The sequence below is a fragment of the Lycorma delicatula genome, chromosome 7 (genome assembly GCF_047948215.1).
Source record: "Lycorma delicatula isolate Av1 chromosome 7, ASM4794821v1, whole genome shotgun sequence".
NCBI classification, from domain to species: Eukaryota; Metazoa; Arthropoda; class Insecta; order Hemiptera; family Fulgoridae; genus Lycorma; species Lycorma delicatula.
In genome coordinates, this window is record NC_134461.1 from 16747289 (window position 1) to 16761572 (window position 14284).

At 29.6% G+C, this 14284-nt stretch overlaps 1 non-coding gene across 1 annotated transcript; it reads right to left on the bottom strand.

The window, feature by feature from the left end:
* Nucleotides 1-229: 229 nt before the first annotated feature.
* On the bottom strand, nucleotides 230-311 carry TRNAL-AAG (transfer RNA leucine (anticodon AAG)). Its single transcript has one exon. It is a non-coding gene; the product is annotated as a tRNA-Leu (tRNA).
* Nucleotides 312-14284: the final 13973 nt, after the last annotated feature.

The following is a 14284-nucleotide window of genomic DNA, read 5'->3' on the forward strand; positions in this document are numbered from 1 at the left end:
GAAGTTTAAATAGTCTTGGAATATGTATAAAAAAAGTAATAAAAGTTAAATTCTAAGAACAGTATGATTTGTCAAAAATATTTAAGGAAAATAAAAACTATTAAAATACACTTAGAAGGAACATAACCACATAAAAATAATAATAATTGCATTATTTAATCGGTACTAGAATAATAAGTAAAATGGATTTTATTCACAAAAATTTTATATGGTTGTAAAAAAAAAAAATTGGCAGCGGTGGGATTCGAACCCACGCCTCCGAAGAGACTGGTGCCTTAAACCAGCGCCTTAGACCGCTCGGCCACGCTACCGACTTGCAACACTTGCTCAAAAAGTACTATATTAATCTAGCCTTATTTATAAAAATAACTTTAAAAATATAATTTTCAAATAAACTTAAATTGTCATTTATTCCTCAACTATTTTACAATGAAATAATTTTTAAATAAATTGTATCATTATATAATTAGTTACACATTTGACCATAAAATGATGGTTTTATTTTTAAAATATATATATTTTTTTTCTTATTTTTTTGGAACTTCGTTCTCTATTATTTATGTTAGTTTACAATAAAAATTTCAAGTATTGCAGTATTAACTGTAGTTTTTATTATAAGTAGAAAAATTATAATTTATCCTACAATTGTAATAAAATTCTATTTTTTATTTTATACACATATTATTTTTTAAATAAATAATTATATTAATGTTGAAAAAAAAGACTTTGTTTTTTTATATTTCTCTCAACTCGACAATGTGTCAAATTTATTTCCAGAAAATTTACATTTATTTTTAATTGCATTTTCACACATCCGTTTTTATATTTATTCATTATTTTATTAAAGATATTCACATTAAGTGATATTTAATAATCTTCGCATGAAACTTGGATACAGTATATATATAAATTGCGAGAGCAGTTAAAATAATTCTCAACAGTTAAACAGAATTGAAATTTACAAACGTTCTTGACTCGAAACGATTTATTTACCATTACGAGACCACCACAGTCTCAAGCTCCAAGGTAGGTGAACTTAAAAAAGGAAATACAGAACAAAAACTTTCAAAATTTTCGCGTATTTACTTACTTGTACGAAGTAAAGGAAGTATTGTAATCGCGAAAAATTTGGTTTTCAGATTTCAACAGAAATATCGATATTGATCATCCGTGAATCTATTTTGACTAGTTTCGGCGTGATGTTTGTACGTACCTAAGTACGTATCTCGTATAACTTTAAAATGATTAGCTATTGGATGTTGCAATTTTGTATTTAGGACTGTTGTAACATCTATTTGTGCACCTCCCCTTTTGATTTCAATCGACTGAACTAAATCCAAAAAAATTTTGATTTTGGACTTTTTCTTAATTGCAGTAATAAGCCCTCATTGAGAGATTTTCAACGATACATGATAACTAGTACTTTTTTGATTGGTTTCTGTGTTATAACCAAATAAAATTGTAATTAATTGGATCTTACAGGGTAAGGCATATCGGTTCGAATCAGACTTCATCTCCTTTTTCCTTTAATTTAAATATATTAATTTATTAGTAATTATAATAAAATAATTTATTAATATTTTAATGAAATAAAATTTGACGTGATTGTCCACATCAAATTTTTAAATTATTGTTCTGACTAGAAGATTTTTTAAAAAAATCTTCTTATTCATCTAGGATTTATGACCTATTATCTGTTTATAGGGCAAGATTCAGTGAAAATTTTGATATATATAGAAACTGAATATCTAAAGTGGTTCTTGAGTAAAAATCCAAAATTTAATATAGGAAAGATAGAGCGTTCCGTTTCTCCTTTTAATAACTTTAAACAGAAAAAATGTAGGGAAGTAAACATTATTTTAAAGCACATTTTTATCACTTACAATAAAAAAATATTGATTTAAAAAAAACTGGAGAGCAACTAACAAAATTAACCATTTAATTCATTTTGCAGACGTTTCAAAAATGATTTTCAATACCCTTTAAAAAATGTTATGTGGACACCACATGACTTCCTTGTACCCCTATTAAATTACATATACACATTTTATTAAAATGAAAAGCACATAAAACTTTATTTCATTAATAAATTCTGATATTTTTTCATTTTTGTTTTTTTTTTTTTTATTTAGTTATTATTTATCGTAAAAACCTTTTTACAATCACAGAATAATTATTAATAAATCAATGTATCAAATAAAAAAATAAAAAAAATTGAAAAAACAACGAGGCAGTCGGATTCGAACCGATGTAGCTTCCCCTTGTAAGATCCAAATATTTCATTAATTAACCCCTTATCACTTAGCTCTCAATAAATTCTTATTACATCACTTAAGAATAAATCCAAAATCAATTTTTTTTTTTGATTTTGGGCTACTTTGGACATTTTTGGTCAATTCGATTGCAATCAAAAGGGAAAGTGCTTAGTAATTGTTTCAACAGTCTAAATAAAAAATTTTAATATCCTACGGCTAAACGTTTTTGAGTTATGCGAGGTAGATACGTACGTACAGACGTCACGCCGAAACTATTCAAAATGGATTCAGGGATCTTCAAAATAGATATTTTGTTTGAAATCTGAAAACCGAAATTTTTCGTGATCGCAGCCCTTTCTTTACTTCTTACAAGGAAGGAAATAACCGGGCAATAACTAACAAAATTAATCATCTAATATATTTCGCAGCTGTTTTCAAAAATGATTTTCAATACCCTTTAAAGTATTGTTCAACAGTGAAAAACTAGAAAAATTTATTGAAATTTATCAAATTCTTCTACAAAAAAAAAACTATTTATTTTTCGCTATGCGATCATCACAACCTGAAGCCCCCGTTCGAGTTACTCAAAAATCTTAATGGAAAAGGATAGGGTCGTGATAATTTTAATGAACATTGGCTAAAAAAATGTTGCATAAAAAAAATAAAGCCATGATAGGTAAAATAGCAATAACTTCGCAGTTATTTTCAAAGGTAATCTGTAGTACACCCGTAATTCATGGCAAGTTGTTGCATTACGCTTGGTTTTTTTAATATCAAAATTAAATTTAATTAAAAAATGTACAGCTTAGCAAGTATGTTAAAATGATTAAATAATAGCTTTGATAAGAAAAAATGTAGCGGTACTTTAAAGTAGTAAAATGAAAAGTAAAAAAAGAAATTGTCAACTTACTCTTTTCTATCTTAATTTGTTTTTTGTTCAATTTACAAAAAAGTTAATAAAAAAGGTATAAATGTCTTCATGTATAACAATATTTCACATAAGAAAATCTGAACTGATTATTAAACAAAGTTAGGAATTTAAGAGTAAATTATACCTATTCTGTTATAATATGTTATGTTTATATAATATTTTTCATATAGTATAATGTCAAGATATCATATTACAATACGTGTAAAAGAGGCAGCATATGGTCAAAAATTAACAAGTTATATGGCTTCCTTGACTATATACTCATTGAAACTAATCTCGTAATGGTATCAATTTACATATCGTGAACATAACTGAATAGACCTAATTTTTACAAGACGATCACACAGTTCGTTCATCGATAAAAATAGAAAAAGATATACTCATAAATTAAACTCCCCAAAAAATTGTTTGCGGTATTATTAATGAACGAGATTATTCTCGAGGTGGAGAAACGTTTCCTAAGTTATCATTTGTACCGGCTAAGAATTGTTTTTAAGAACTTTAAACTTTAAAATGTCAGTTATCCTAATCAATCTGCTACTAAAAAAAAAACAAATACCGAACACAGATCTTTAAAAATAAAAGGTAATCTACCTTATAATTAAAATTTCATTAATAGATGTACCAATTTAGATATTGATATAAATTAGATTTAGATTGATTTAAAAATAAAGAAATAAATTATAGATTTAAATCGATTTAAAATTTGTTTTTTTGTCTTCAGTCATTTGACTGGTTTGATGCAGCTCTCCAAGATTCCCTATCTAGTGCTAGTCGTTTCATTTCAGTATACCCTCTACATCCTACATTCCCAACAATTTGTTTTACATATTCCAAACGTGGCCTGCCTACACAATTTTTCCCTTCTACCTGTCCTTCCAATTTTAATAAATTTTTCCCTATAAAAATAGGGAATCTTGGAGAGCTGCATCAAACCAGTCAAATGACTGAAGACAAAAAAAAAACATGAAATAAAAACAATAATTTATTTTTAATTATTAAAGATCAATTTATTATAAGCGTGTCATTACACGTGTATTAATCGTATTTTTCATAAATTTTGTTTTTATAAAATAGGCATTTTTAATATTATTACCTTCTATTAAATGCAATGTTTAGCAATTAGCCTGGTGGGTAATAGGTGGGTTTAGCAATTAAGCCTGCTACTCTTCAGGATCTGCGAAATCGAATTCTTACAACAGTGAATTCAATAACCAGGCACCAATTCTTAATAAAAATAATTTGGGCCCGTTGAAAATAATAAACTATTATTTATAAATCTTGATTGTTTCATCCTTGAACGAAGTTAAGAAAGTATTGTAACTGACAAAAATTTCGGTTTTCAGATTTCAACAGGAATTTCAATTTGACCATTCTAGAACCCATTTTGACTATTTTCGGCGTGACGTCTATACGTACGTATATATCTCGCATAACTCAAAAACGATTAGGCGTAGAATGTTTAAATTTTGGATTTAGGACTGTTATAACATCTAATTGTGCACCTCTCCTTTTGATTGCGATCGACTTGACCAAAAGTCTCCAAAAAGCCCAAAATCCATAACATTTGAATTTTGGAGTTTTTTTTAACTGCAGTAATAAGCCCTCATTGAGAAGTTTTCAACAATATATCATAAGTGGTACTAATTTTCATTGGTTCCAGAGTTATAACCACATGAATTTTAATTAATGAAACAATTTGATCTTACAAAGGGAAGGCACAGCGGTTCGAACCAGACTTTATTTCCTTTTTGTTTATTGAAAAGCACATAATTTTTATTTCACTAATAATTTCTGATTTTTGTTCTTATTTTATTTTATTGTTATTATTGAATTATTATTTACTGTAAAACTTTTTTTTTTATAATCAGAGGTTAATAATTATTAATAAATCAATATAATTATATTGAAAATAAAGTTGAAAAAAAGATTTCACCGGTTCTAAGGAGAGGATAAAAAAAATGTCCACCTTAAAGTTAAGAAAAAGTTCAAATTTACTCAATACGATAATGGTTTGGTTGCAAGTGAAATAAGTTTCACATGTTTAGCATACAAGTCCCATCTAAGAAGATGGGACAGTATCAGCAATATTTTGGTCCTCCCTTGCCGTAAGGTTGGTCATATCAAAAATTGTTTCAGACAAAAGTTTTAGTTAATATTTAGAAGACTAACGATCACTCTAAACCGATTTGATACTGTGCCTGTTGAGGGAGGTATGATTCTTGTTTGTCTTCGAAACCCGATTTTTTTAATCCCCTGAACCAATAATTGGTGATATCAAAAAAGTTTACTTAAATAAATTTTAGACCCTTATTCAAAGAATAGTGGGAACTTTAAAGGAATTCAATATTTTACTTAATAAGAAAGTTATAGCGATATTTTGTTTTTTCAAAAAAACCTCCCCATTTCCAATCTCATGGTCCGATTTTGTGCAATAATGAATTCGACCGATATTTTGAGTTGCTATATTCTATGTATCAATTTAAAAGTGATTGACTCAAAATAACGGCAGTTATTGTGTCCTCAAGAAAGTGAAATATATATATATATATATATATATATATAAACTTTTGAGCTGATGGTGGTTTTGGGATCTGGAGGATGTGAAACGTGAAGATATGTCGAAATTTCCCAGAAGTCGAATCATGGTACCCAATATAATAAGTAGCTTTCTTATGAAATATACCTAAAAAAGAGTTCGTTACCTAGGGGTCGAAATCGGAAACTTCTGACCAAGGTTTTAGAAGTTCGCATTTGATTTTCAAATGAGCACATTCTGAGTGCGTTAGACGTGCGGGTGAAAATTTAGTATTTGTATATAGTATAATTTTTTTTTCAAGTTTTTTAATGTTTTTATATATATATATATAATAGCTGACCCGGCAATGCTTCACCATTGCTAGATTTGAGAGTGTATCTATACATATAGATTAAATTAGCACAAATGAAACATTACAAATCTGAACGTTGCGGAACTTTTCAAAATTTAACCTTCTCTTTTCCTAACTACCCATCTTCCCTTTTTCGCACCTTCCCTTCTTTTCTTCTTTCATTTTTCCTTTTCTTTCTATTTCCCTATTTACCTTTACCCTATTTCTCTTTTTCCATTTTTCGCAAAAATATTTGTTTTCACGTAACTAATATATATTCTGAATACGAGCCAAATCGGACCATAAATACAATTTTCCGAAATATCTCGACCGGTCCAAACTAATTCCGAAACTTTCGCGAACCTGCGCACAACTCACCAAAGTTTCATCGCAATCGAAAGAATGGTATAGGAACGGATATAGGACAGACAAACATTCAAATTTATATACTATAAGATATATACATATTTATATAGTCTATGATACTCCCGGTAACGTAAGGATCCCACAACGCGGTGTCATAGATTTAAACTGGTTCAGCCGTTGAGCTGCTACGGTATAATAAACTTAGATATATAAATACACCCTACATACATTATATTCCTTTTCGGGCAGTCGTCTAAAATACGAGTTTTAAAGATTAAAACTCTAATGAAGAAAATATCATTCAAGTACCTTTATACAATGTACACAGCAAGTAAAGAACGTAGTTGTGTTAAGGAATGCCAGCTAACAAAAAACGTTAAAAACTTAATGGAATCGCAAGAATAAAATATAAAAAGTACATCCAAATTTTTTTTTAATTTTATTAAAATTAAAAAAATGTTTACCTGTAACTGAGCCAACAGATAAAATTAAAGGAAAAAAACCGTTAACCTACTTTTATGCGTATTAAGAAAAAGCACAAACGTCATTAACCTACAGCATTTTACCTCTCTTCTTAAGGCTGTCTTCAGCTAACTTATACCTTTTATTTTTTTACTTAAATATGAATTTAATTTTTAGTATATTAAAAGAAACCTTATTACAAAAAAGGGTAAACAATTCGAAAGTATTAATTTTTATTTTTATATACAATAAAAGTTATTTAAACCTGGACAAATTTTTACTTCTTTTTTTTTTTAATATAAGATTCTTAACAGAAATCTTTTTCGTATTATAATATTTGAAATAAACATTTCAGCGCTAACGTTGTCTCTTTATTTTAAAATCATGTTAAAAGATATATAAATAAATAAAAAAGTTAGTCAATAATTAACAACCGACAGATTTTTTTTCACATCGTATAAAAAACTTTTAAGTAGATTAATTTATCTAATCGATAGAAAATGAATAAAATTTAATTAATTTTTGAAAATCATAATAAACCTTAACACCAGCGACGAAACTCGTATTTTGTAAGTGCTGTTTACTATCGAATTTAAAAGAAAAAAAAGATTAATTAAATTATAAACTAGAAACGTTATTAAGAACAGTTACTTCCAAATCTTATAAGTAGATTATTTATAATACAAGTTATAATTCACAATAAATACTTTCAATTATCCAGGATCACATTAACCGGTTAACGAGAAAGCTTTTGGTTTTTTGGGTTTTTTTTACTTCTTTGTACGCAGTAAAGGAAGTATTGTGATTGCGAAATTTTTCGCAATCACAATACAATGGAAATATCCATTTTGTCCATCCCTGAATCCATTTTGACTAGCTTCGCCGTGTTTTATGTACGTATAACGCCGTGTTTTATATCTCGCATAACTCAAAAACCGTAGGATGTTAAAATTTTGGATTTAGGACTGTTGTAACATCTAGTTGTGCACCTCCCCTTTTTATTGCAAACGACTGAACCAAAACTGTCCAAAAAAGTCGAAAATCCAATTTTGTTGGATTTTGGACTTTTTCTTAACTGCTGTAATAAGCCGTCTTTGAGAACTTTTCAACTGGTACTTATTTTCATTGGTTTCAGAGTTGTAGCCAAATGAAATTTTAATTAATGAAATATTTGGATCTTACGAGGGGAAAGCACATCGGTTCAAATCAGACTTCATCTCCCTTTTTATACTTTTTTTTATTTAAATATATTGATTTAATAATAAAATTATTAACCTCTGATTGTAAAAAACAGTTTTACAATAAATAATAATTCAATAAACAAAAAAATGAAAAAATATCAGAAGGTATTAATGAAATAAAATTTTATGTACTTTTTATTTTAAAACAATTTGTTTATATAATACAACTAGCAGACCCGCCAATGCTTCGCTATTGTTAGATTTCAGTATATATATATATATTTATAGATTAAATGAACATAATTGAAAGTTTGATAAAACATTAAAAAATGAACATTAAAAAACTTAACAAAATTTAACCTGTCACATTTCCCCTGTTTCCCTAAATTTTTCCCCGTGATTCACCCTTTCCCCATTTCCCCCTTTTCTCTTTCTCAGTTTCTCCCTTTTTCCCGTTTTCCCTTATTCCATTTATTCATTTTTTCCCTTGTCCCTTTTTCTCTTTTTCCCGCAGGTAAATCGGTCTAGCAGTTTTTTAGTCATAGCGGACACACATACGAACATTGCCTTTTACAAATATAGAAGAAGAAAGTCTGTTTGTATATTTATTTGTTAGTTTCGTAAATATGTCGACACCGGCGCCACCTAACGAGTATAGTTTTCGCAAAAATATTTATTTTCACGTAACTAATATATATTCTAAATATGAGCCATATCGGACCATATTTGCAATTTTTCGATATATCTCGACCCCCCCAGCCCCATCTAGCAGGTCAATTTTTTGCAGAGGTATTTCTTTCCATGTAAGTAACTCGTATTCTGAATATGAGCCAAATCCGACCTTAAATACAATTTTTCAAAATATCTCGACCCCAGCGCCACCTAGCGGGTCCAAACTAATTTAGAAACCTTCGCAGGCGTGCGCACAAAAACTTACCAAAGTTTCATTGCAATCGGATGAACGGTTTAGGAAGGCATAAGAGACATACAGACAGACAAACATTCATTTTATTATTATTATGCTTTTACGGCCAACATGGGACCACTTAAGTCAATTTTAGTTGGATCTTTTCTGAGAAAAGCGTGTTATTTTACTCTTCCGAGCTGCCCAGTATTTCTTCATCCGTAAACACCCTCTTCGTTGTATTTTGTCGTTTGTCTGTCTTTTGTTTAAATCTAATGCTTTTGTCTTTTAGCTTTGTAATTTTTCCAGTTTTATTCTGTAGGTCGGTCAGGGAAATTCCCAATTCTTTCATATCTTCTCTAATTTCTTTGATCCATCCTGCTTCTAGCTTTTGGAACCACAGCTTTTCAATGATATTTCTTGACGGTCTTGTTTCCGGTATCCTTATGAGATGACCAAAGAATGAGATTCTTTTTTTCCGCATAGTATCAGTAACAGGCTCTATTTCTCGATACACCACCTCATTTGGCACAATCCACCATCGGCCTTCTTTTTGGTGTTTTTTATTGATATACGTTCTGACAATTCTCCTCTCTATTTTCAGAATTTTTTCAATTCGGTTTTTTTGAGTGATTTTGAAAAGGGTCTCGCTTCCGTAGGTGACTTCTGGCTGTACTACAGTTTTATAATGTTTAAGTTTTGTTTTAGCAGAAAGGCTAAAATGGGTATCGGTTAAAGTTAATTTTATCATGTTTTCAAGTTTAGGGTGAAGGCCCAGGTTTCTCAGAATATTCAGCATGGATGGTCGGTGTATACAATCATAGGCCCTTTTAAAGTCGACGAAGGTGATTATTAGTTGTTTTTTCAGTCTTTTATATAAGTCCATCATAAGTTTTAGGGATATTATTTGCTCCGGGCAACCTCTCCATGGCCTAAATCCCCCTTGGAATTCCCCAAGTTCCAGTTCAAACATTCAGACAAACATTCATTTATATATATATGCGTAAAAAGAAGTCATGTGAAGTCCACATCAGATTTTTTTAGTTGACAGAAAAACATTTTTAAGAAATACTATATATTTTCTAATACAAAAAAATTACATTAAAAAACCAAAAATATTATTTAAAAAAAGCTGACAAGAAAATTGTATTAATTTTCTGACATAGGTTATTTATTCTTATATAAAAAGAAAAATAATTTTATATAAAAAAATAATAATTTATTAGTTACTTATATAGTTCGTATAACGAACTGGAAATTATAAAATTTGGAGATTTTATTTTTAAAGGGCTGAACGCTTTGTTTTAAGGCTTAATATTTATCATTTAAAATTCTTCCAGATGGATAATAATTGAAATAAATATAGTATACTATTTATTTCTACTTTATGAGCTATTGGACAAAGTTTTTCCAGTGAACAATGAACGAGAGTTTGACTCTTATTTATTTTCAACTTCATTCTCTATTTTTCCCGTTTGATGGTTACATTTATTAAAAAATGTTTATGTTATGTATGTTAAAATACGGGCTTCGTACAGATTTATGAATTCTTAAGTTCTGTATTCAGGAGAAAACTACGATAAAGAGAGAGAGAGATAGAGAGGGAGATATTTATTACTTCATTATAAAGAACAATGAGACCTGTTTATAAAAAATAAATATTTTGTCTGAATCAAGTTTTTAAATATATCCTAAAAAACCGTTAAAATTTTTAATTGTAAAAAAAAAAGTTCCAACATATTGCATGGCGTTTTTTACATGAAAACAAGAAATCTTACATTAATAAGTAACTTGATTCTACAGTCCGACCTCAAACTTCCCTTCAGCGATGAAATTGCTGGAACCACAATATCCGTTTTTATAAGAAACTTGTCAACCATGAGATTCCTGTTCGGTAAAGCAGTTTACTATCCAGACAATTTCCCAAAATAAAACAACTTTTAACCGGTTTTTATGGTAAATAACCGATCCAGTAAGCGTGTTTAGTAGCAAAAAAATTATTGTAACAATTGATTCGAAGAAAAAATAACCTATCAAAATTTTAGCTGTTATTTTTATATACTTACTCTAATATTAATACATAATCAAAAAAGGATAAGTACAACGAAAAGATTACATATAAATAGAAAAAAAATATTTTTTATATAATCAATAAATCAAGTTTTTTAATAACTAATTAAAATTCTCTAAATAGACTTGTTTATTTTTCACATTTCAGTGTCACTAGTAATTTTATTTACCAGATTTTTTAAAAAGTTATTTTAAATTTCAATAAGTAATGTAGCTTTACCTAATTTATCATTATTATCACAAATATTATTTTTTTTGTTTTCATAATTACAAAATAGGTGACATATCTCTTTATTACATGGCCCTCAGTAATTATCTCTATGTCTCTGGCTTTGTGACATTGTATGTTAGATTACACAATGAATTTTAAAAAAGCTTCTAGATAGAAAACATAATTTTAATTGATGTAAAAAGTATTAATATAAATTAACTAACCATGAAACAAGTTATAAAGTCCAGGATTAAAAATTATAAAAACAAAAAATTTAAAAAAATTAGAAAATAAATTTGTCAAAATTTTTATGACAATTAAAATATAATATAAAAATAAATAGGACCTCTGTATTGCAGGAGGAGCGTCTTAGCTTTTCATCCGTAGGTTCCCGGGTTCGAATCCCGGTCGTTTTACAAACGCTAAAAAATTTCCATTTTATACTCCCACAGTCAAGTTTTGAAATTATATAGTGAATTAATCATCAAACCAAATTTGTAAACTAGTTAATGGTAGTTTAAAAAAATCCCATGTGGACACCACATGACTTCCTTGTACGACTATTAAATTACAAACATACACATTTTTTTGCTGCACTTCATTTTAAGTTTTTTCATTTGAAAGTGAGACACGATCCTCCAATTCTTTAATAAAGTGGACAGTTACACAGTTGCTGAAACTAAAGAACGTGTACACAAATTAAGATCAGTAGAATTATAAAAAACCAAAGAGCGTTTAAATGATTGGCAACAAAAAACAAATAATCGAAATGATGATCATCTCGGATTTAGGGAGAATATTGTCCGACAATATCAGAGGAGTAATGAACTAAAAGATAAGAATTTTTTGCAATTTATTAAAGATCGGGCATGTATGCCTCAGAGTATATGTTGTTTTTGTGAGGGTCTATTTTTCAGTCACTCCTTAGTTAACTGTAATGTAGAGGGATATCTCTATAGTAAAGATCCCTGTGAAATTTCTCTCCTTAAGGTTGGCGAACCTGTGTCGATCATGGCCACGCTAGTAATGTACACACTGCTTGTAGTTTTTAAGTTGTCGCGTTGTAGTACCTTTGATTTCGTGTGAGTTATTACGTTATAAAATGAACAGGAAAATCGATGTTGCCGCCAATTGTTAAATACGTGGATTCATACGATTTTTAAACCATCAAAATTTTAAGCCGGCTGAAATTCATAGGCAGTTAGTTTCTGTGTACGGTGATAATGTAATGAATGAAAGAAACGTCCGAAAATTGTGTGAAAGGTTTAGAAATAAGAGAATTACTGTGCATGATGAAGAACGTTCGGGGAGGCCCTTGATAATCACCGAGGACTTGAAACGCGTCGATGATGAAATCAGAAAAAAATCGCCGCTCAACGATTTTCGACCTGGCCTTTCTTTTACTTTATGTTTCCAGAGTTTTTATTAGTCGCATTTTTCATGACCATTTAAGCTTCAGAAAGGTTTAAGCACTTTGGGTGCCGCACGTCTTAACGGAACGTCAAAAAAAAATCCGAATGGGATCTGCTTTAGAATTTTTGATGCGGTACACATATAAAGGTGATGAGTGTCTTAGTTCAATTGTTGATGAAACATGGATTTCGTATTACACGCAGTCAAGGGGAAAAAAATGGCAGTCAAGGGAATGACGTCATCCTTATTCACCAACCAGACCAACAAAGTTCAAGCCATAGCCATTTGGACGCAGTCTATTGGGATCGGTTTGGTATACTGCGGATTGATTTCATGCAACGTAGGACAACTAACTAAAAATGCAGAAGTGTACAGCGAAACTCTACGTAAGTTACGGCGCACCATTCATAATCGGCGACGTAGGCGGCTGACCGACGGTGTCGTCCTGCTGCACGATAATGCACGTCCACAAGTTGCGGGACAGACACGTAATTTACTGAGAACATTTTGATGGGAAATTTACGATCACCCGCCATAAAGTCCGGACTTAGCTCCTTCTGATTACCATTTTTTGGGAAATTATAAGAATTTTTTACTATTAAGCAATTCGCGGGTGACGATGAACTTAAAAATGCTGTTAATCAGTGGCTAAATGGATTGGCAGCAGAATACGACGAGGGTATATGAAGCTGGTGTATCGCTATGATAAATGTTTTAATTCATGTGGCGATTATATAGAGTAGTAATATAAGGTATGTAGTTTAAGAGAAATAAAAAATATTTATAAAGTTTTCAGAAAAAATTTCTTTACAATGAAACGCTCTTTACTTTAGATTAACCTCTTGTAGATAAAATTAAAGAGAAACACCAGAATAATTAAAAAGAAATTAATCTAAAAAATCCAAAAACAGTACGATTCTAAATTATAATTTTCAATGAATATTAAATAATCAGATGTTTCTCCATCCATTACATATACACATATGTAATAATGCTGGTTAAATTACGTGTACACATTTTTAAAAATACACAAAATTTTATTTCACTAATAACTCCTGATTATTTTTAGATTAAAAAAAAGTTATAAAATACAAATTTAAAAAAAATGAGATGAAGTCTGATCGAACCGATGTGACTTCTCTTGTAAGATCCAAATAATTCATTAATTAAAATTTTATTTGGCTATAAATCTCGAACCAATGAAATAAGAACTACTTATGATATACCGCTGAAAAGCTTTCAATGAGGGCATATTACTGCAGTTAAGAAAAAGCTCAAAATCCATAAGATTTTGGATTTTCGGTTTGAATTTTAGCATAGATACTAGCTGCAGAAACGTGCCGTAGGCACGCCCTCTGCAGCTAGGCCCCCCCCGGGCAGGTTGCCTTGGCGGGTGGCGTCTCGAAGTAGGATTATTAGTTGTCCAAAATTGATTACCTCTTGTGTAAATTTTTTTTTCAATGATGAAAATTGATATAACAAAAGTTACATTAGAAATTCAACTGTAGAAATTGTTAGTAACGAATCGGGATTTTCCGCTTGTGATCGGTACATTTCGGTGCCTACTTTTTGAGTGTAGTTCATTATTTTATAAAGAAAAACAATCACGTTAATAAAAAAA